Source organism: Sciurus vulgaris (assembly GCF_902686455.1).
Source record: "Sciurus vulgaris genome assembly, chromosome: 3".
Taxonomy (NCBI): Eukaryota; Metazoa; Chordata; class Mammalia; order Rodentia; family Sciuridae; genus Sciurus; species Sciurus vulgaris.
The window spans coordinates 83,371,329-83,395,272 of record NC_136463.1 but is presented as its reverse complement, the minus strand read 5'-3'; positions in this window follow the sequence as shown (position 1 = coordinate 83,395,272).

Below are 23,944 nucleotides of genomic sequence, written 5' to 3'. Positions count from 1 at the left end.
TTTGCTTTATCACGCCTGGCGGGAAAAGAACCAACAACATTGAACTCAGGGCGGCTGAGAGTCACACGCCCGGTTCTCTTCATTTCCCAAACCTCAACATCATTTCTTAAAATCTTCGGGGCTTATTGTGAAGCCAAGGGCGCTTGGCATAGGAAGAGAGTCGCTTGTAATTTATTTGGGAGAGGGATCGGGTCTTGGAAAGGAAACTGGGGAGTTTACGAGGAGGACGAGTGGGTTTTATTCAACAACTTATTCTCGGGCGTTTTCATGGACTGGAGGGGAGTTTATATCCCGTCTCTGGCTCACCTGGAAAGTCCCCCTCCTGGCACCCGCTTTGTCTGGCGTTCCTTTAAAACCCCGTGTTGGCAGAGAGACCCACAATGAAACAAATTCTCATTTTATGACGTCTTTTCCCCTGTAGGAGTCCGAACAATGTTTGGGGGGCTCGGCACGCATGAAGATAAAAGAGTTTTATTTTAAATGCGATACATGTCAGGATTAGACAGCGTTTCCTTTCAGCTAAACTACAGAGCGGATCTTCATTTCCTATTTCACTGCTTCCCCCCAAAGAAACTTTTCTTTCTTTTTCCTTTTCTTTTTCTTTTCTCCCCCCACCTCCGCCCCCGCCAAGAGTCAGGGAGAAAAGTGCTGAGCACAAAGCTTTGCCCCTGACCCCCGGAAACCATCCCTAGCTCGCGATCGTCCTAACTATCTGGGCAACCCGGGGCCTCGGCCACCGTTCGGGCTGAGTTTTATCTGGGCGGGCGGTGGACTGGTTTTGGATGCAGTGGACGTCTAAACAGAGCCCGGGCGAGTTGCAAACCTAAATGGGGCAACTGTCCGGGGGCAAAAGGTTTCAAAGGAACAGCGCGCTGGGGGCTGCAGGGACGCCCCCGCCGCGCGCCGCCCGCCCCGCGCACAAGCGCAGCCCTGGCCCGGGACGTGTCGGGCCGCCGGGTCACCGGCTTTTTCAAAAGGGACGGAGCGCAGACAAAATGCCTTCGCTGCTGTGATCTCTTGGTTTTACTTTTGCAACAAACGGACCCTGATGGGACCGGACGAGTCGTGGAGAGCTGGGCCGGGACCCGACCGCGGCGCGGGGCGCGGCCTTTGTCGCCGCGGCTTTGCTGGCCACCGCCGGGCGCCGGGTCGGGCGGGTGGCCCGGCCTCCGCCCCCTCCAGGCCGCGTTCCACTCCTTCCCGCGCAGGCAGTGAAGAAAATGAGCACCAACAGCATTTTGCACTTTTCCGCCCCTTTAGCGGGAATCCGAGGAGCCGGGCCAGAAAACCAGAAAAGGGAGGCCGTTATTTATGGCCGGCGAGTTGGAGTCTGGCACCATATGGTGGGATTTATCAGGCCCGGGCCGCTTCCCAGCCTCCCAGTTTCCCTAACGTCGGGCAAACGGTGCCCAGGCTGAAAATGTCGCAGGCCCAGCCCACGGGCTGGAAACCTCTTATGGGTCCCCTTGCTCGCTTCCAGCCCCCCTCCCACATTTTCTTTTCCTTTCTCAAGACCCAGTTGATGGAAGACAGACTTTTTTTTTTAAGTGGCCTCACTAGCAATTAAACAATACTAATGATAATGATTAGTGATGTGTGAGCGCCAGCGCTTAGCAGCCAGTGGCGTGGTCCTTTCTAGAGGAGGCTGGAGCGGGGGTGAGTTGGACCAGGTGGAAGGTGGTGTAGGGTTAAGAAGCGTCAGACCTCGGAGAAGGGCCTCACTTCCTCTTCGTTTTGTCGCCCTTTGTGTTACATACGGGGGCAAGCAAGGTCTGCCAATCACTACCATTTCTCTTTCTTGTTCTATAAAGACAGGGTCGTCACAGCAACAGGGACATGACAGGCTGGTATCTCTCTCGAGCTCCAGGGGGCCCCTAATAGGATTGAAGCAAAAGATCAAGCGAATGGTTTCCTATTTTAGGCCAGTAATAACTCCCAACTGCTTGCATATACATGGGCCTTACAGTATTATGAGACAACTTTTAATCCCAGAAATAAAGTAGCCTGTTTTCTAGAAGGTTCTATTTTAGAGAACCTTATAGGATGCTCCCTCTCTGCCATCCTTCATCCTCATCAACTTTCTTCCCCTTTCTTTTGGGGGTGGGGTGGGGATTCTCCCCTCCTCTATTTCACTTACCACCCCTCCCCCAGAAATCCAAGGTGTCATTTCCTTTCATTAATTCATTTTACCAGCTCAAAGAAAAGATTCCAGTTTAGAGGGAACAAAGACACCCCTTTTTGGTATTCAGTCGAAGTCCTGGATGGGATCAGAAGTTTGCAAATCTTTTGGACAAGTAGGCCTTGGATGTGATTTATCGAAGATGTCTCCCCTCCACCCCAACACACATACCTACAAAAAGACCAGCAACCAGGAGGGATGAAAAGCTTTCCCTCCCTCAGGCCATTTATGCTCAAAATGAAAGTGAAGTCCCATGGGTGTGGGAGTGTGTGTGATGGGTGGGTGCTCTTTATATGTGCTGTTTGTGGCATAGAGAGAATAAATAAATGAAATGTATGGGACAAGAGGGGCGGTTTGTTTTCACCCCCAAGACCTGGGGAAACCAGTCAAACAAGACTGACTTCAAAAACCAAGACTGCCTGGGAAATCTGAATGCAAACAGCCTTGGAATAATCAGCACCACCAACATCTGTCACCACAGCTGTTTCCTTTCTGGTTGGTGAGAGGACCTGTCTCTCTCCTGTGGGCTGGCAATGAACTCCAAGTAAGGGGTGCAGAGTCTTTCTCTCCCATACAGAATCTTCTAAGTCTCTGTGTATTATAGCTTGCTTAAAAATAAAACACAACACAAAAGAAGACAAGCATGACAGTGTCACTTTTTAGGTGAAAATAATTAGCCTGGTAAAGTAGGTTAGGAAGAAGGTTTCTTGCCATGTTGTCACAGGTGGGGAAACCGAGTCATGGGGACAGTCAGTGGTTTTCAAATTGATATTCAGGGAAGAATCCAAATTGACAAATCCCATCCCTAACACACTGGATTCTGCCAGTGTCTTGGAATGTATTCCTTAAAAAAAAAAAAAGAAGGTGAGTGGTTTTATTTTTTTCCTTCATTAAATCCACAGATAATTATTGAGCATCTAGGAGATGCAAGATGAAATGCTTTGCATTGCAGTGGGGAAACATATGAACTATGTGGTCCCTGAACTAAGTGAATATGTTTTCTGGGAGGGCCCCTAGGACAAGCAAGGGCAATGATATCAGAAAGTATGCAAATGTGGTGGTGTGTTGGTTTGCTCTGAAGTTAAGGGAAGGAGGGCTGACAAAGGAATGTGGACTTCTAGGGTGTTGCTGGAGTGACAAGCAGAGACTTCCTAGAAGAAGTAGCATTGGCCTAGGAGTTGAAGACTGGCTGAGGTTTTGATACGTAGAGTTTGGAGAAAGCATCAGAATTGCACAGAATAGCATGCAATCTGGAGGGAACTGCAAATTAGTTTCTTGGAGGTTGGAAGACACTAAGGCAGGAATGTAAGAAAATGGCTAAGGCTAGACCAGAACTTGCCTGTGGACCTGTAGAGCTCTGGATTAACAGATGTAGGGGGCTGTGGAGGGTGAGTCAGATAGAGTGGGGGGTGATAAAGAAGTTCTGAGTTCTGAGATCCCAATGGGATGGTTGGGGAGAGTCCGAGGGGTGAGAGCTTTTGCAGACCAGTGGCATAGGCATGGAGAGAATGAGCTGGTAACAACTGATGGCCAAAGGATATAGAGCTCTAAGCAGAGAGGCAAATCAGAGAGTTTCTTCAAAACTGGGTAGCCAGGAAATACCTTGTTATATGCAAGAAAGCAAAATAACATTTATATCTGGCATTACCTGGGACTGTTTAGAACATTGAATTCTTCATGATAACAGAGAAACTCAGAAACTGACATTGATGAGCTTTCTTCCAGTGTCCAAGAGCTTTCTTTGTCAAACTGGACACAGCCTCATGGTTACACCTCTGTCATGCACTGAAAATGTCAGGACCTCAGAGCTCAGTTATTTTGTAGGGCAGATAGAGAAACATATCATCCCTAAGACATGTTATTCCTCTTTAACACTCATTTCAATTTTTATACCATTATCGAGAGAAGAAATTAGAGATACCCCAGATGCGTTTTCTCTGCTACTACCAGGCAGTAAGTAAATGTGTGGAAAATAAAACTGATTTGGCATTTATTTACTTTCAGTTACATCCAATGCTTGCTTTAGAATGTTCTGGAGGGCACACAGCAAGTGGGTCATCACATAGCAAATGCAGGCCAGAAGGATGGAATCCAGTGTAAGGTCACTGGCCTGGGCCTTCAGGTCCACAGTTCCCCTCCTGGCTCTGCCTGTTGACTGTGGGAACTTACCCACACAGTGGTGTTCTCTGGCTTCATTTCCCCTCCTAAAAATGAGGTTGGATGACCTCAGATGTTCTTTCCAACTCTAGGTGAATGGATTGTTGATGTCTGTCTTTCTTTGAATTTCCCAACAGTTTCCTCCTCCTTTCTGTGTTCTGCTTTGCATGAACAAACAGAATGGATATTTATGTCAGATGATTTAGACTTTAGTCTGTTCTTAGTAACTTTATTTGCATTGAACTCTATTAGTATTTTGAGAGCATCACATCCATACTCCCTTGATCCACAGAAGCACCTTGGAAAATGTACGAGCCAGGGATTTAGCCTTGATAACAATTTATATGAAACCTACCACATATCAACATACGCCTGACATTAAGTGTCTCATTGAATCACCCCATCCTAAGTAGGTATTGTTATCCCCACTTTATAGGTAAGGAAGTTGAGACCAACAGAGCTTAGACCTGGCTGAATGCATCCAGTACACTGATGGCTGAGTCAGGATTTGAAATCAGATCTCTTTAAGACTTGGGAAAGTCATTTTACAAGAGCTGTCCCATCCTCCTGTAAATATTTCTTGTGTGCTTTTACCATCTATCATCAAAGGAAACTGTGGGCCAGTGCAGCTTCCCATGTAAAACAGAGGATTCTAGATTTAAATCAGACAAGCTGTCGACAAATATTCAGCAAGCACCTGATGCATGTCTAACACTCTACTGTAGGCTTTGTGACCCTGAAGAAATTGTAGAAATGTCTCGTTCCATGAGGATTTTGCAATCTGAGATGCAGATAAGCCAGTGGAGGCAGTAACGCATTGGTAAATGGCAGTGTTCTGTATCCAAATGGAAATGGCCAAACTTTATGGAATGCTCCCTCTTGCTCCCTCTGTAACCTGAACTGTTTGCCTTAATTCTCATGGCTAGCCTGTGTGGTAGACAATCTCTAAACCTCTTTCAGGGATGAGGACGTTGATGCAGTGAGAGTTTCAGCCCTCAGCCTGAGCTCGCTCAGTCAGTAAGAGGCAAAGCAGACCACAACGTCCTTCCCTGCCACAGTAGCTCCATCTTCTGTCAGCTGTGCTTAATCTCTCTAGACCTCAGTTTTCCCATCTGTCAATAGGGATCATGGTGTGTCTATGTTCAGACTTAAGATACCACACTGAAGTATCTGATAGGATGGCTGACCGATGATAAGTGCGTGGGGAAATGACAGTTGCTAGAGGAAGCTACAGTGAGATCCTGGTGACAAAACCTACAAATAACAGTGGGAAGATTCCTCTGAGTTCAATAACTGCCTTGTCTTTGAGTTTGTCTTAATTCCTGATAGTTTAGTCCTATAATTAACAGGTAAGACAAACAGCCTCAGTTTTAGCTGTATTTAAGCCATATGTGATCAGTGGCTTAATATAACACACATTTATGCTGTCTTTGGTTTTGAGGGTTAATTGGGCTCAGCTAGGCATTTCTTCCTTGGGGTTCCTCAGACAACTGTAGCCAGATATCTTTGGGGCTGAGGTCGAATAGGAAGCAACTTCTCTTATGCATCTGGAACCTGGGCTGGGAAGACTCAAATACCTGGGACTCCTTGCAACTCTCTTCAGGTAGTTTCCCACACAGTCTGTCTGAAAGCAGCAGAAGTGCTCTGTGGTCTTGCTCAGGTTCTGTGCCTGTTCTAGAATGGATCACTGTGGTCAGAGGGAAGCTGTGCTTTGATTGACCAGACCTGGATCATGTACTTCCCCTGAGTCAGCCCCACTCATACTCTCTTGATTGACCATGAGAAGATGGTGATTCCCAAGGGAAAATTGAGGTGAGGATGGTTGATGGGGAAAGAGGACTAGCCAACGTCCACTGGAGTTCCTTGTTTCTTGTACAAGCCCAGCGGGCATTCATAGATGATGGCGATGGGTGGAGATGGGTCTAATTCCCTTTGCTGTGAGGCACCTAGACCCCTGGCCAGGGAGCTGCACACATTGCTGCAGCCTAGAGGGTGGGCTACAGGGCCACGTGGAGGGTTTATGACCCTACACTTTGGCCAAGCTTGCTTTTTCCTTCATCTGCACCTTTGTTTGTGTTATCTCTTCCACTGGAATGGTCTTCCTTCTAATTTCCACTACAGTTGGCATCCCAGATTCAACCAGTTGAGATTCAAAAATACTCAGAAAAAAATAGTGTCTGCACTGAACACATACGGACCTTTGTTTTCCCTTTGTCATTATTCCCTAAAGAGTATCATAGGATAACAACAATTTATGTAGATTTTACATCGTATTATGCATTAGATGCAATCCAGAGATGATTTAAAGTCCACGGGAAGATGTGCGATACTAAACCACTTCATAGGAGGGACTTGAGCGTCTGCAGATTTTGTTATCTGTGGGGGCCCTGGGACCCAACCCCTCAGATTCTGTGGGGCAACTGTATTAAGATTTATTTTCTTTTTTGTTCTCATTCTCCCATGAGGGTACAGGGGAGTTTTCCAGAGGCTCTGTGACCTACGAAGATGAAACCCCACTGATGGTTGCGAAACCCCGCACCTGGGTGTTCTTGTGTTTATAAAACAGGTTTAAATTATGATGTGGATAAATATAAATATACATACCCACATAACAGTTTTAAGAGTGTGAAGGGAGTTGAGAGCTGCAGTTCCTGATCCTTCTACTTCTGGGCGGGGAATGCGCTCACTTTATCTCCTCAATCTGGCCACCAGCACTGATCCAAGCTGGGTGGAGATGCTGGGTACATGAGCGTCGGTGAGGAGGGCCTGTGTTTCCTCATTTGAGGACAAAGAGGAGGCCCCTCTTCCTCCCATGTGTATGTTACTATGGAATCCTTTTGTTAGGCTCATGGCTAGACACAGAACCTGAATAGAAATATTTGGTTAAAAACTTTGAAAATTAGGAACTCCTTTTGAGTAACTAAAAAGAAAAAAGAAAAAGAAAAAAAGAAAAAAAAATCAATCTCTGTTCTCGCCTTTATTCCTCGTTTATGGTACTTTTCATTTTTCAGTTCACACCATCCAACTCCCTGTGGGTAGAAGAGGGACTTTTGATCACATTTAAAGAAAAGCAGCACAGGTTAAGAAAAGAAGTGTGATCTTCGAACACCCTGGGAGGGGCCAATGTCATCCAGGACCCAGTTTTTATAATCTTTTACACCAGATTCCTTGCGGCTCAACTCCAGGTCAAGGAGAGTCTATAAAGGAGCAGAGGGGAGTCCTGAGATGCTTTTGCGCTGAGAAGGGCTGAGACATCAGGCAGTGATGGAGCTTGCACCCAGGATGGAGTGACAGTGACATGATTGGGGTGGAAGTTCACCTGCCCGCTTTTAGACTGTCCATCCCTCTGGTGCCTTCCATGGGTCCTGTTTGAAGCTGAGTCCTGTGCTTGGGACTCTCAGTTCTTTTGCTCACCCGTCTAAAGAAATCTGCAATTTTATTATCCTGAATCTTCTTTGGGAAAATGGGGGCTTCAAGATGAACTTGCCCAAGCACCCTGTGGATGAGTGACAGCTCTTGCCTGTGAAGGCCAGCCTCTCTGCCTCTGCTGAAGTCTCTCTGGCCTCTTTCCTGGTGGCTTGACTTCATGAAGGGATGAGGTTATTATCTGCACAGGGCTCATTTCTCGGTCTGATTTGGTCGTTGAGAAGGATTATTGTAGGACTGCTGCTTGAAATCAAAACCCCCTTTTACTTGGGCAGAAGCTCCCCCAACCCCATTCCCAGCCCTTCCCCATCCCTCTACCTTCACTTCTCCTTTCTTTCCTCTTCCTTCTTTGCTGCTTTTGTTATTCTACAAAGTGCTGTGCAAGTGAATGGATGCTTCCCCTTCTAGGGTTTAAAGCACTGGCTGGTCCCGGGTGCAGGGGTGTGTTAGCGCCAATAGCCCCTTCCCCACGCCTGTTCTGGCGCTCTTGCCACAGAAGGGGCAGGAACATTATGCACTGAGCTCTCCCGCCCTATGAAGGGCAGCTCCACAACTTGGCCCCAGGCTCTCGAAATATCACATTCGAAATCCACTGGGCTGTTTCTATGGCCCACTCCATCCAAGTTAAACTGTCCGTTTCTCAGTGTTAGGGGCTCAGGTGGGGGGCTCGGAAGCTATGGAGAAACCAGCTCATTGAAATCCGGATAATCCCCAAACCTCATTTTCCCCATTGCAAACCACTGCCTCCAGCCCTGCCCCTTTCACCACATCGGCCAAGAAGCCACTGGACCGCTCTGCCTGGCTCCTTTTATCTTCCTGGCCCGAGGGGGCCATGGGCTAATGATCAGTGAAATCAGGAAAGGCCAAGAGGCCCGGCTAATCCACAAATTGGATCATCCATCCCTGAATAATCAAGAGAGTTGCTGGCACAAAAGTTGGTTTCTCTCTTTGATCATCAGCATGTTCAGAACACACCTACATTTGCTTCCTGTGGGAGTCCTCTGGGGAATTCAAGGCTGGTTCTGTTTGGCCAAATAAAATTCAGATATAGGACTGAAAAATCCAGTGTCCCAGTGTCCCTGGGGGAATGTTTTAATATGACAGTGAGGAGAGAATTGAAATTCTAAAGAGGTTTTTGTAAACTCTCAAGATATTACGGGCCAGTTGCGTTCAGTATTGTAGACACTTCTCCACTGCAAGGGGGGATTTAATCATATGTAAACCTTATTATGCCATATCTAATGCTATATATCTTAATAATGGTGATATATTGCAGTGATCTCAACAGTAATATTTCAGGCATCCACTGCTTTACGAAAAACCCAAGGTATAGAAGCTATAATTCTGGGGGAAGAAGCAAGACAATACTATTTGAATTACAGGATGATTTTTTTCCCTCTTAACTAAGGCTTCCTTTTAGGTTCTTTTAAATAGCAAGTACATCAATGTCTTTCAAGTGATGAAAAGGACAGCACTGCGTTCACACACGTTGTCATGAATGGGTTCTTGTGGCATCGCATCTACTCTCCTGATTTTTAATGATCATTAAGGAACATCCATCTGCACTTGATTCTGTCTGTCCACAAAGCTGAGCATGACTGATGTTCCCTTCTCTGGCTAGGAAGTTTCTATGCATTGTGATGTTATGAGAGTGGGTCCCAAGAAAAGGGAAGGATTTGGTTGGGCAATTCCTTATGAAAAGTAAAAAATTGTGAGAAATGTTCTTATGTTACACCTTTAAATCTTTGGAGTCAGATAGACAAGGGATTGAATTTTGACTCTGCTACTTTTGGGCAATGTATGTGCTATTTCTGAGCCTCTGTTTTCACCTATGCTTCTATATCCTGCTCAAAAACCCTCCAATATTTTCCCTTCTCACCCAGAGCATTATATAAAAGGCCTCATCATGGAGTACAGGAACCTTATGACATGGCTGTTAGTGACTTATTTGAGCTCTTGCTTCTCTAAACTCACTTCTGCCCTAGGATCTTTCCACATGCTCTTTCCAGACCAGAGAAACTATTCCTCTTTACTTTTTTCCTGACTCCCACTATCATTCATTCAGGTCTTTACTCAAATATTATGTCCTTAAAGAGATCCGTCATGAATGCATATCCTCAGGACCCTCCTTCTCTGGCCCCTCTGCTGGCTTGGCTTGACTTTACAACACTTACAGTTGCCTGACATATATAATATTAATTTGTTTAATAATTTGCTGCCCATCTTTGCTGATAAAGTTGTAAATCCACACAAGCAGGGTCTTATTTGTCTCTGCATTCCCACTGCCTCAGAATTTGCCTGTACATAGTATAGACACTCAATAATCACAGAATTAATGATGTAGGAAAAGGCAATTCTAAGGTCCACTGTGTGCATGTCCTCAGGAGTAGGATGATGTTGGCAAAGTTTGGTAAAAGTAAATAAATGGTAATTATTTTTTTCTTTTTTTATTTGTTCTTTTTAGATATACATGACAGTAGCGTTATTTTGACATACTATACATATGTGGCCTATAGCTTATTCTAATTATGATCCCATTCTTGTGGTTGTACATGATGTGCAGTTTCACTGGTTGTGCATTGTATATGAACATAGGAAAGTTTTGTCCAATTCATTCTACTGTCTTTCCCATTCCCATCCCCCTCCCGTCCCTTCATCCCCCTATGTCTAATCCAATAAACTTCTACTATTCTTCCCTCCCCTGGTTTATTGTGTGTTAGCATCCACATATCAGAAAGAACATTAGGTCTTTGGTTTTTTGGGATTGACTTAGTTCACATAGCATGATAGTCTCCAGTTCCATCCATTTACCAGAAAATGCCATAATTTCATTCTTCTTTCTGGATGAGTTATATTCTGTTTTGTATAAATAACGCATTTTCTTGATTCATTCATCGGTTGAAGGGCATCCAGGGTGGTTCCACAGCTTAGCTACTGTGAACTGAGCTGTTATAAACATTGATGTGGCTGTGCCACTGTAGTGTGCTGACTTTAAGTCCCTTAGCTGTAAGCCCAGGAGTGGAATGACTGGGTCAAATGGTGGTTCCATTCCAAGTTTTCCAAGGCATCTCCATACTTCTTTCCTGAGTGGTTGCACCAATTTGCAGTCCCCCCAGCACGGTATGAGTGTGCCTTTTCCCCCACATCCTCTCCAACATCTATTCTACTTGTATTCTTGATAATTGCCAGTAAATGGTCATTATTATGATTGTTAATATTAGCATGGGGTTTGGTAAACTCTACATTCTTTGTAAGTATGTGCTAAATCTGTCAGACTCGATGACCCTCAAGGAACCTTTCATGGATGGTGGTTCAATCCCTGTTAATGAACAGATCTCAGAAACCTGCTTTGCTGATGTGCTAGCAAAGACTCCTCTCTTCCTGCTCAAGGATCTAAAACGCAAATGCTTGCAGGAACCAAGCAGAGAGCAGAGACAACTGAGGCAGTTTGGATGAAGCTGTGTAGAGACAACATTCAACTCCAGGTAAAGACACAGGATTACCCCTCTGACTTTTTCAAGAGAAATTGGTAATCCAGATTTTTATGAAAATCCTTCTTATTTTAAAATGCTTTGTTACTATGCGTGCACTTGACAAGACCATGCTCATATTTGGAAATTCATTAGAAGGACACACAGGAGTCAGCATATAGTTGTATACTTGATGAAGTTTAATCACAATGAGTTGTAAGGATACACAGATGGATCATAAGGGGAGAGACACAGGTAGAGCAGGAATCCATGAGGAGACATCCTTATGAACTCTCCCTTCCTCAAGGTCTCATAGAACCCACTCTACCCTGAGAAACGAGAATACAGCAACACATTTATGGTGTTTCTGCCAAGGGAAACTCATTAGAGACCCTTCACCCAAGCTTTCTACTGGGAGCTGCATACATCAGATCTACCAGGTTCTGAGTCTCTTTCTCTCTGACTCTTCAGTGTTGGATAGAACCCAACCCCTGGAGGAACACTTGGATGCTCTCTGGATTCCAACAGATCATGATTCTTCCTCTTACTATGCATCAGATGCACAGAAGGTTCATAAGAAGCAGACCTTGAGATTTATGATTAACAGTTTATTAAGGAACTGTTCCCAAGAGAAATGAGAAAGGGAGTTTGGGGAGCAGGACAGGGAAGAGGAAGAAACTCAGGAAGGGCATGATTTCAGGAAAAGTTTTACAAAGGGTAGATGCAGCCTGATCCTACAGGGGAACTCTGGAGCATGTTATATCTTAGGACCATCCTACACAGAAGCCAGGATGTTGGAATTTCATTATTTGCACTGACTGAGGGCTGCCCTGCCTGAGGGACACTTCCAGCTCTTTGGATGTCTAGATGATGTGACTTTAGCACCCAGGATAATCTCAGCTAAAGATCCATAGGTACACACTGTTAGAAAAAGTGCACTGAAGCTCAGAGAAGGGATGCACAGAAAAAGGGCCAAAAGATCTGAGGGGAGCACTGGCAGTGTCCACTACAGAGAGGGAAAGAGGCTCCTTGGGTCATCAAGCATGCAAGATAGTATTGTAAATATGGGGGTGGTTGGACACTGTCTCATTTTGGTTTTACTCTATCAAAGGTCAATTTCTTTGCAGCATTTCTGAGAGGTGACTTTAAGAAGACAGATGGAGAAATAGAGTGAGGAATTTAAGACTTTCTTCTGGGCTGGTTGGAGTCTTCGAAGGAAACCTGGACTAAGAGTTCTGAGTCCAGTACTAGCTGTCACTTTAACTGTGGATGAGCTTGAGCAAGTCACATTATGCCTCCCACCTGATCAATCTGTCTCTCATTTTTTAGGCATGTAGTGAGGACGAAATGAGGTCACAGATGGGAGAATGTTCTGAAGTAAAAAGGATTAAATGAGCATGAAGTGTTATTTTACTAATATGGCAACTGTACTTGGAAGGGAAACATATGAATGTCAGTTATTCAGGATCTCAAAGAACATTCTTGTTAAATAGGTATAAATTAGATCCAGGTAAAGGAAAAGATGAACAGGACGAAGACTAGGAGGGATCCAAACACAAAGCTCCTATGTCTTCAGGGAGTATTATCTTCTTAGCACCTACGAGGTAGTGTGCTTGGAGTACTGACAACCTGGAAGCGCCTCAGTGTGTTCAAAGTTTTTATTGGAACTCCATTATGTAGGAATGAATAATTATTGGCCCATGCGACTGAACTCAACTGCCAGCCTTCCTCCCTCAGAGGTCCAGACTTTATCAGGAGACCTGAGAGACCCACCATGGGCCCCTCATTAGCAGATGTGGTCTAAAGGGCCAGTCATGAATAAGAAACTCACTTTTTCACTGGGAAATTCCAAGAGTATAGACGCTGCCTTCTAGTAGCTGGGGACAAGGCCAGACGTCTCTTCCGGCAAGGCCAAATTCTCAAACGTGCACTTCCTTGGTTTAAATCATCTTTCCACATGTAGCCCCAGTTCTTTCTTTCTGTATTTTGCTGTTCCCTGTTTCCTCTCAGTTCTCAAACCTCCTGTGGCACTGATTGACCTTAGCATGGAGAGGAGTGGTCATTAAGACTTCCAGCTTTTGGACAGATACCTGAGTTCAAATTCAGACTCTATTATATGCTACAAGGACAAATTTACTTCAATTATGTACCATCATAAATGTTATTACTTTTATTTTTTAGGAAATTATTCACATACTATTTTCAGCTTACAGTGTATTTGTAAGATGGACTTACCTTTGATTTTGTACAGTTATTTAAGCCTCTGTAGTTTCACTGTTTTTGATGTTTTGTTCATTTGTGTGCAGTGCTGGGGATCGAACCCAGGCCTTGCACATGATAGGCAAGCACTCCAGCACTGAGCTATCTCCCAGCTCTAAACCTCTGTGGGTCTTAATTCCTGTATTTCAAATTCTGAGTGAAAGAACTTTAGCACATTTTAAAGCAGAGACTAAGACTTTGAGGATGTGAGATGAATGGCACATTTTCCTCCTCCAGGAATTTCCGATTTTCCTGGAGGGAGGAAGGAGACAGGTGGATCAATAATTACAGTGCAGTGTGATGCGTCCTGAGATAGAGGTAAACAAAAGGTGTTTTTGAAAACAGAGGAGGATTAGGGTGAGGGTAGTTAGAGGGAGGTCAGAAAGGCTCCCTGAAGGAGGTGACATTCAAGCCAGATTCTTTTTAAGTGGTTGTGACTTGCACACCTTAGTGTGTACTATAATCATGTTGGGAGCTGGTTGAGCACACGGGGATCAGAGCCCCGCCTGACCTGCTGTCTCAGGCTGTGCTCAGAAGGATGAGGCCCTCTCCTCTGTTGTTTTCATTGCTACTTCTTTTTGTTTTGAATCTGCCTGGCTCTTGTAGGTTTTTGTGTTTTCAAAGTCAGTAGGGAATACGAAATTTTGTTTTGATACTTGTTAGAGCAAAAAGCTACTGATTTTAGCAAGCTCATTCCAGTATTAAAATCGGCAGGATTTGGCAGATTTAAACAAAGAATTCAACTCAGGGGAGAGGTTTTGACAGGTGGTAAGAAAGATTAGTGACCGCAAGACTTTATCACAGATAAGGGCTTTACAATCTGACTTTAGACTATCAAGAGGAGGGGATGTTAGGGGTTGTCCTCTGACTCTGTTCTGGGGAGGCCTGGGTGTCCCTTGATGATGCCTTATCTGGCTGAATGGAGTGGAATTTTTGGCCCTCTTTCATAGTTCATGGTCCCTGTCAACCAGAAGAACTTAACTATTATTTGCTTTATTTATTTCTCCTCCTTCGAATTGTTTTCTTTGGAAAAAAAAATTAAAAACTGTTGTGAGACTTTGATAGCTGCTGATCTTTTTGAACCCCTGCAAAAAGATCAGATTGCTTATAGGCACCTGGAGACAGTGGGAAATTCTCATCCAAACCATTCAGCTTCTGCAGCCAGAGAGTGCACTAGAACCAGATGGAGTTCTTGCTACAGTACTGTCCAGCCTTGGTTCCATTCTGGCATGACCCAGAGAGGCACTGCTGAGCTCTGCAGATGTGATGGTGGGTGGATGGGAAGGACACATGGTCTGAATATGCTCACAAGTCATTGTATCTTCAACCTAATCAACCCTATCAGAAAAAATCTACACATTTGCTTCCTGGAGAAATATTTGTGAAATCATTTTGTGTTATCTTCTTGTGGAAACAGGACATTTAACAGAGATTCATGAGGCATCACTGGAACCCAGGCTAACGCAGGAAGAAATTTTTTGAGGTACTACTCTGCACCTTGCTGGACTGCTGGGTTGACAATGATTCATAGTACTGAGCACTATACCCAGAACACTGAGTGTTCAGGGTCCTAAGAGCAAGTTTAGGGGTGCTGTTGGGGAACTGATCAATGTAAGAAAAACTTTCCACTTTGCTCCTCCTAGAACTGCAATGGTTTGAATGTGGGTTGCCCCTGCCAAAACTCACGTTGAGGCTTGATTCCCTGGTGTAATGGTATTGTGAGAGGGACTTTAAGAGAGATAACTGGGCACTGTCTCCAGAAGAGATTAATGCCTGCATCTTAGAAGCAGATTGAATCTCACAGGACAGGGTTAGTTATTGTAAAAGCAGGTTGTTATAAAGCAAGGCCACCCATGCATTTGGTCTCTTTTGTACATTTACAGTTCCTCTTTAGCTTCTTCTCCATGTTGTCATGGAGCCAGGGGTCCTTGCTGGAGACTCAAGCCATACTCTTTGGACTCTCTAGTCACCAGAATTGTGAGTTTGTGAGTCCAATAAACCACTTTTTGTGTGGTTTACACTTCCCAGCACCAGGTACTGTACCATAACACAAAACAACATGACAAGGACTGTCTCTCCCCATCACTGATACTGTTGCTCTGATTCCGTCTCTCCTTTTACCTCCTCTTTACAAATATACCTTCTGGCTTGTCCTGTTAGCTCTCCTCTCCTCGCTGATGGTGTGATTGCTTTATGAATGAGAAGAGCAAGGGGCCTGTGTGGGGAGAGAAGGGATGTCTGCTTCTGCCTGGTTATATGGGATGCTACTGGGAAGAACATGGTGGTGGTTGACTCACAGGTGTGTTGTGCACATTCACCAGTGTGTGGTGTCTGGTTAACAGCATGAAAACCTAGCCAGAGGGTCACACGATCACACATGTCCTCAAGACTTCTGGTATGCTAAGCACCTTGGGGCAAGGGACAGAGACATTATACACCTTTACCCCCAGAGGAACACTGGTATAAATGGTCATGTGTGATGGAAGAGTTATCTGTTCTAGAAGACGGCAGTACCAACAATTAACCACATGGAGGGCCATGAGTAATTAGGAATGAAGAGAAGGGCAGGCCTGAGGTCACTTTCTCGACAGGGGGAGGGTCCAATCTTTGATTAGGTTGGAAGTGGAGCTGCAGCTTCTCAGGACTACTGTATACAGTGGAGCAGGTGATCTCCTGCAGGTGGTGACCAGCTGAGGGGATAATGGAAGCTACCAACTAGTCCATAATCTTCTGCAGAGTTGTGCATGCTAACGGGGGGAACAAAGGGACTGTGTGGACACCAGAGACACTGACTGTCAGCCACAGTACTTGCAAAGTCTTCTGAAGAATTGGGAGGCAGTGCTGGGCACCCTAGGTTTTCACCTTCTACCTCTCAAACCTAGGCAAATGTTAGGGGGCAGCTGCCTTTCCAGTCTCTCATGATTCTGTCTAAGATGCTCTAAAATATATGCAGGTGTATAATCTAATCAAGAATAGAGAGTTTAGTGAAAGCTTTGGACCCTTTCTCCAAAGAGGCATATTCACATAAGCTTGCATGAAATGGCAGAGGATTCATCTACTTGAAGACCCCAGTAGAAAGCCCTTCTGGAGTCTACTCCCTATGCTGAAAAACACCAGCACTAGAGTAATAGTCTTGGTTTCTTACCCTGTTCCATGGAAGAGTAATGAGTTACCTGACCAGTGTTGACACTAATATACATTTCTTGTTGAGTGGAGTTAACTGGATTAGAGTCTTGAAGAAGGAGAACCTCTTTCTGGGTAATGTGAGATGGTAATTCTGGTTATGTGTACTTCTTGGCAACCTCAAACTCTCCTTCTGGTAGACTGTTCCTCAAACAGGTGGGAGGTAGGATGGCAGGGAGGCTTAGCATATCCTTGGAGTCAAAATTGTAGATCTGGCCCTTTTAGTCAAAGATTATGCAATGTTTTCTAAGTGGCTCCAGGGGCGGTCACCTGTGGTTGGGAGAGGCAGGAAGATGCATTAGCAAGGAAGAGGTAAGCATTGTCAGTGTTAATTCTCATATAGGTGGTAAGTTATTCTTTAAAAAAAAATGAACAAGTGAAAATAGAAAGAGGCCACACACAGAACAATACTGAGATTGTCACATGAACCAAGACTCATGGCAGATCCAGTTCTGTGCATTGCAATTGGACAAGAGACAGACTGCAGATTATGGAGACTCCCTAGGGAACATGACCTTGAAAGCAGCAGAGGACAGTTGTAAATGGAGGAGTGATATGCTAAATTTCTCTCTCTTTTTGGAAGGGGGCAGGGGTGAATAACCATTGTAATCTCCTGCAGAGTCACATATAGTGGGAGGAACAAGACTGGAGTTAAGCTTTTGAGATAGACGATAAGGGGTAAGGCAAGCTCTAAATCAGTGTGGGGTAGTAGGGATGGAAGGAGGGAGATTGACTTGGAGTTTAATTAGGAAGATTATTGGCAGGACCTTCTAATTGATGGGATGTAAGAAACAGAGGGGGAGGATGGATGTGTTGGTCAACTGTTCAACTCTGTGATGGAAATACCTGACAAGACAACTTAGAGGAGGAAAAGTTCATTTGGGGTTTATGTTTCAGAGATCTCAGTTCATGGTCAACTGACTCCATTGCTTTGAGTGTGTGATAGGCAGAACATCATGGTGGAAGGTCATGGCAGAAGAAAGCTCTGGATAACCAGGAAGTAGAAAGAAAAAGGGAGGTAATAGGGACAGAATATGATCCTCAAAGGGCACTCTTCCAGTGACCTACCTCCTCCAACTATACCCAACCTGCCTATAGTTACTGACCAGTATAGTAGTCCTTTCAAGTTATTAATTGATGAAATGGATTAATCCATTGGTTAGGTTATAGTTCTCATAATCTAATCATCTCTGGACATTACTGCATTGTCTCATACATGAGCTCTCTGGGGAAACTTCATATCCAAACTGTAACAGTGGAGTTCAAGGCTGGCTCTAAGGTCACCAGCTCAGATGAAGGGGTGGATTTTAAGGCAATCAACTGAGCTAGGCGAATAAGAGGCAAGGTCAGATTAATCACAATAGCTAATATTTATTGAGTACTAAAAACTCAACAGGTATGACTTTATTTCATTTTTGTGAGAATGCTATGCTATGTTGTTGCCATTTTACTAATGAGAAAACTACAAAATTAACCCATTTGTCCAAGACCCAAAAGTTATGCACAGTTATGGCTTTGAAATGTGTTAACATGGCTAAGCTAAGGAAATTTCCCCAAATTCCCTTTCTTGTATGTTTCTGGCTAAGGTGGGCCTCCAGAGAGATTTCTTGGGTCTTTCAGAGAAGGAAGGGGAAGCTGCAGCCATTTTGTAGCTCGCATGTGTGTTTACTGCTCTGTTGGCTTAGTTCTTTGGTGTGAGGCTGTAATTAGACCTTCCTCACCTTCCCCTGAATCCTCAAGTTTTCCTGACTCCCAGGCCAGTAGGTCTGTAATGAAGATACCAGCCCCTGCATAACACCACTTCAGTAGGGTCAGAGGCAGTGATGGGTCTTAGCCCATCTTCATGAGTTCTGGCTTGTATTTGTAGGTCCCAGCTAGCTCTTGCTCCCATCTTCCCTATCCAGTCACCTGTGCTGAAGGCTTCAAGCTGCAGCATCAGGCACAAGACATGTCTTACAGAGGCAGTTCCCACAATCAAGTAAGGTCAAATCCCTGAAAAAAATTTCCTTAAAATATTTGTATCTCTACATCTTTATCTATATCTTTATATCTCTATCTGTGATTTATGTGTATACACATACATGAATATATGTCTGCTATCCATCTATCTGTACCTCCAAGTGGTTCTGCTCCTTTGGTTTGAACCCTGGCTAATGACTGATGTCAGTACAGCAGTGCTGCAATGATCTGACCACAGGCAGTGTTACTGCAGGACCTGAACAAGCTATGACTCAGATTACAGAGTAGTCAGGAGGGTTCCACTTTGGGCAGGCTGAAATTGAGCTGCCGATGGGATATTTGGGTGGTGAGTTGAAAGTAAGCTGAAGAAACCAGAGGAAATTTGTGTGCAGCAGATGATGAGGGAAGGGGAAATCAATGTGGGCTGACTAGAAATGGAAACAAGTTTTATGGTGGTGAGACTTGATTTAAGTCTCACAGGCTCGAAGGATTGGTTAAATGAGTAAGGAGAGGGTAGACATTGTAGATGGGGAGGTGGTATGAGAATGGTCTGCAGCAGGAATGAGCAGGGTCTAGGAGATCAGCCTGAATGGTCCAGGAAGGATATATTGATTATATGGCCATTTCTATCTATTCAGGTCTGTGAGTTACACCTCCCTAGTGGGCTCTGAGTTTGGTGACTTGCACCTGGTAAGTAAGTTTCTAGTATGATTAAATTCAGTTTGCCTCAAACATTTTGTGAGAACCAATCATATGGAAACATTGTGCTGGATGTAGATATGGATAACTTAAGAATGTATCCTGGAGATATTTGTGTTCTGGTTATAGAAATGCAATATATTTTGGTTAAATTGGATTGAATGGAAATCTTGAGCCAATAACAGAACTGACTGTGCACTCTTGATTCCATTTGGGTCTAATTGCATGGATGAAATGCTGAAACTCAGGTCAATCTCTCTACCTACTCATCCCTCCATCCATTCACCCAAAGCTAGCTTGCTCTGCTTACCTACTGACCTATTATTCTTCTGTCTCTATTAACGCCTATCCATTATTTCTTTAATGAAATGGGGAGAAGTCTACAAAATTAGTCTTGTATAAAATGACAGTTAAAATCTCAAAGCAGATATAAAGAAAGCAGAAACAGATGCTGGCAAGATGGGGTCTATCATTATCAATGATTGCAATAATTAGTTCTTGTAGCTGAGCATTACATTTGGTGCTGGGTGAAACTAAGGCAAAAATAAATAGAATGTACACTGAATTATCCAGTCTGTAATATCTGAAGCAAGAAGGAATGCAAGTTGGAAGAGAGAGACTTCCCCTGGCATTGGGTGGATGGAGAATTTATTGTGTCAGGGATATGGGAGGACAACAAGTAACATAATGGACAGTCTTTCACTGTGCTTCACAGGGCCAGAGAAATGCTCCTCAAATGTTTCTCCTATTGACTCTGTATAAAGGCTAAGGGCATAATATTAAATCTTCTTATAGCACAGGCTTTTCTGTGGTAAACTAAGATAATCATGTCCAGCTACCTTAAAGTCTGATGGTCAGACTCAGAACAGAGAGAGATCCCAGAGAACTCAGAGGAAGGTATAGCCAGCTGGCTGTCTATCTGCTTCTGTGTTTCAAATTTCATGCTCTCCAGAAAGACTTGAGCTCAAGGGACTTTCATCTCCATGTCAGAAAGGTTTCTCCATCCCTAAAATACATCGTCATCAATTTGGAACTTGTTCTGCTCCAGGGTAGGAGAGCTGTACCCAGGTCCAACTGCCTTCCATCCTTTTACAAAACAAGGAGCTGAGTCAGCATCAAGAAGGCCCCCTCAGCTTAAAATGTGGATGATCACTTCTCCCCAGTCCTAGAATGACCAGGGAGTTCCTTGAAGAATGGTGCCCCAAGTTCTAGTGTCCAGGGATGGTGTATTTGCCCACCACCATCAGCTGACCCTCTGTGGGATGGGTCCAGGGCATGGGCTGTTACCAGGTTGGCACCTGCTTCATTCTGTTCAGCAGTCTGCCCAGTGTGGGACTGTCCCCCAGAATTCTCAGGGCATGTCCCTCATGCTCAGGGCAAACTTGAGGGCACTTGAGGTCAGCTCTGAAAGTCCCCTGGAATTTGGATGGTAGAAGCAAAGTGTTCCAACACTAAGCCATTCACTCCATCAATCCAAGGGGATTCAACAGCATCTGTTGAATAAAGTATGCAGAGACTCAAGGGAGGGTTTCAAAGAGGGCAGTTGGGAGGAAAAAATCATGAAGGATGAAAAAAGAAAGAGAGAGAATTGGACCTGGACTCCAGGATTATTGAAAGGGTCTAGAGAAAGACTGAATGTCATCTGAAATGATATAACATGAAACCAAGTACCAGGGCTAAGCAGTGCACCTCCAACTGCATATGTGGTCTTAGCAAGTCATAGAACCCCTCAGGTCCCTCATCTTTATAAAGCAGGATGGACTGAGGTGAGGAAGAAAGAAAGACCACAGCACTCTGAGAAAGTAAAAAAGGACTACATAGGAATGCAAGTTGATGTGGTTATTAAAAGTGATTATTGATTTCAAAATCTGATCTGTGATGTGAACCTGCTTTGGTGGCCAGAGTTACCAGTGGCCTACAATGCCAGGAGGTGCATGCAGAGGAAGCCAGTTTTACACAATGGCTAATGTCTGTCTCCTGTTGTCCTTCCTTTCACTCTCTAGACTTTCACTTTCACAGTTTGTGACCCTTATTAGGCACAGCCAGATGAGTCATCAGACACCTGCCTTCTCTCCAGGTGGCTTGCTACTGCCTTGCGTGTGTTAGTCCCAACCTCCTCCCTTCCACTCTTGTGCCCCATGGATGCATCTCAACTCCGTGTGGTGCTGGTTCCCAGTCAGAGGAGTCCCAGATGCCTCAGATCCATTGAAATCTCCTTTTAATTTTATTATGCCAGATATAGCAGTCCTTTCCTTCTCCATGGGGATATGTTTCAAAACCAGGGAATCCTGAAACTGAAACCCTATATACTCCATGTTTTTTTATTCCTATGCATACACACTGATGATCAAGTTTAATTTACAATTAGGCACAGTACAAGATTAGAAATAATAACTAATAATACAATAGAACAACTATAATAATATACTGCAATGAAAGTTGTTTAAAACTTATGAATTGTCTATACCTGGAATTTTCCATTTAATATTTTTAGACTGCTGTTGACTGAGTGTAACTGAACCTGGAAAGCTAAGCTGCAGATAAGGGAGGACTATTGTATTCACTCTTACACTCAATACTAAAATTAATATGTAATAATATATTAGTAATATAGTAATATATAATAACATTCAGTATTTGCCATGTACTATATTTATTACATACTATATATCCTATATATCAATATAAATAGTACATATTATAAAACTATACATCATATTACAATATAATTTCTTATTTAGTTTTCAGAAAACACCACTGAGGTAGATCCTGTTATTACCTACACTTTGAAGGTCAGAGTGGTTTGGATAATTTGTTGAAAGCTATTCAGTGAGACTAAATTATGAAGACATGATCCATGCTTAGAGACTTCTCTTTTAGCTATTGTTCTTTACTGATTTTACACTGATTCTTATAATTTTACAATATTAGATGATGATGTTTTGATGATTGTGACTATGATCGATATTTTTGCATTGGTATTGCCGCTGTTTGGTGGTGAAAGTTGTGACAGTGTGCATGCATATGTGTGTGTGTGTGTGTGTGTGTGTGTGCACGCCTGGGTCGACTGCTCAATCTGATTATCTGTCAATTTCTTGATGGCAGGAGTCAAGTATCCCACATTAGATGGGTAACTCGCTAAAACTCACATGTGCACTACTTCATGGGGCATCTCAGTAGGTAAAACAAACAGCACAATGTAAACCTGATTGGAGTGGCCATGGAAATACTCCTATCCCTTTGTCTTCAGCTCACTGCTGTGCCTCCCACTGATCTCTAGGGGTTTCCCAAGCTTTTAAATGTTAGGCAGTTCTCTCTATTGGAGACCAATGTGAAATATGCAGCATTTAATGGAGACGGTAAAAGATATGTTCTCATCTAGTTGAAAATGTTGCAGGTGGTGACAAAAGAATGGACAGTAACTGGGTTGGGGGTGGAGGGCAAGAGAGGGTGAGAAAATAGGGATGTGTGACCAAGTACCACATGTGCATGTATGAAAATGTCATGGTGACACCTGCTGTACAATTAACATGCATTAATAATCATGATTTTTTAAGGAATGGAATGTTAGTGATGGAGAGTTGGTGTGTGTGTGTGCGTGTGTGTGTGTGTGCGCGCACATGCCTACTTGTGAAGATGGGCTAAATATAAAATGCAGATTTTTATATTAACAGTGATTTTCTAATATTTTATTTATGAGCTGGATTTCCTGTGTTTCCTGGACCAACCCTTCCACCTGTGTGTGTGTGTTCACTTTCTCCAGGGAAAAATCCAGAAATGATACTTCTTTCCTCTTTTCTCTTCTTATGGTTATTGTGATTGAAAATTAAAGAACTTTATGGTAGGTATTTTATGGAGCATCCCTGCAAGAAATAAATGTTGGAAAGTGGCCCCTCCCTATCCTTACCTGCCAAGGAACGCAGACGTACAGATGGAAGGGCAATGCCAGCTTCCCTGGTAGCTCCGCTGCTCCTCCGCCCACCTCCCTGTCTTTGCTGAGGGTCAGAGCCTCCATGCCCCTACTCTTGTCACCCCCTCTTGTGCTCTCCTGCCCTGCTGCTCCAAGTTTTACCCTCTGTGCTCACCTCTACCTCCCAAGTCAGTGCCTATGCCCATGAGCAGTCCTGGTCATTTGGATTCTTGCTCCAGAACCTTCCCTGGTTCCCCATCACATGATGAATAAAGCACAAGTTCCCATCTCAGAAATTACCTGCCTCCAAAAGCCCCCAAACTTCCTTTCAAGACTCAGAGGAGGGAATAACTAACCAGCCTGGAGAAAGCAGAGAAAGTTTCCCAATGGAGAAGAGGTGTCTATAGCTTTTGAAGAAAACCAGCCTTTATTGCCTCCCAAGCAGTCCTCGCTCCTTCCTCTTTGTGTATATGTTCTCTTCTAGGTGGAATGTCCTAGCCATATTTACATCTCCTAAAATTTATCCTTGCTTCTAGAATCTTTCAAATGCCACCTTCTTGTTCAAGACTGGTTTCTGATTCCCTGACTTGAAGAGACCTTGTTCTTTAGACTCATAGTGGTATTTTGGCTTGAAAGCTTGCCTGCTTTATGGATTGTTCCAGGCTAGTTATTTTGCACTAGACTCTCTACAAGTCCACCCCT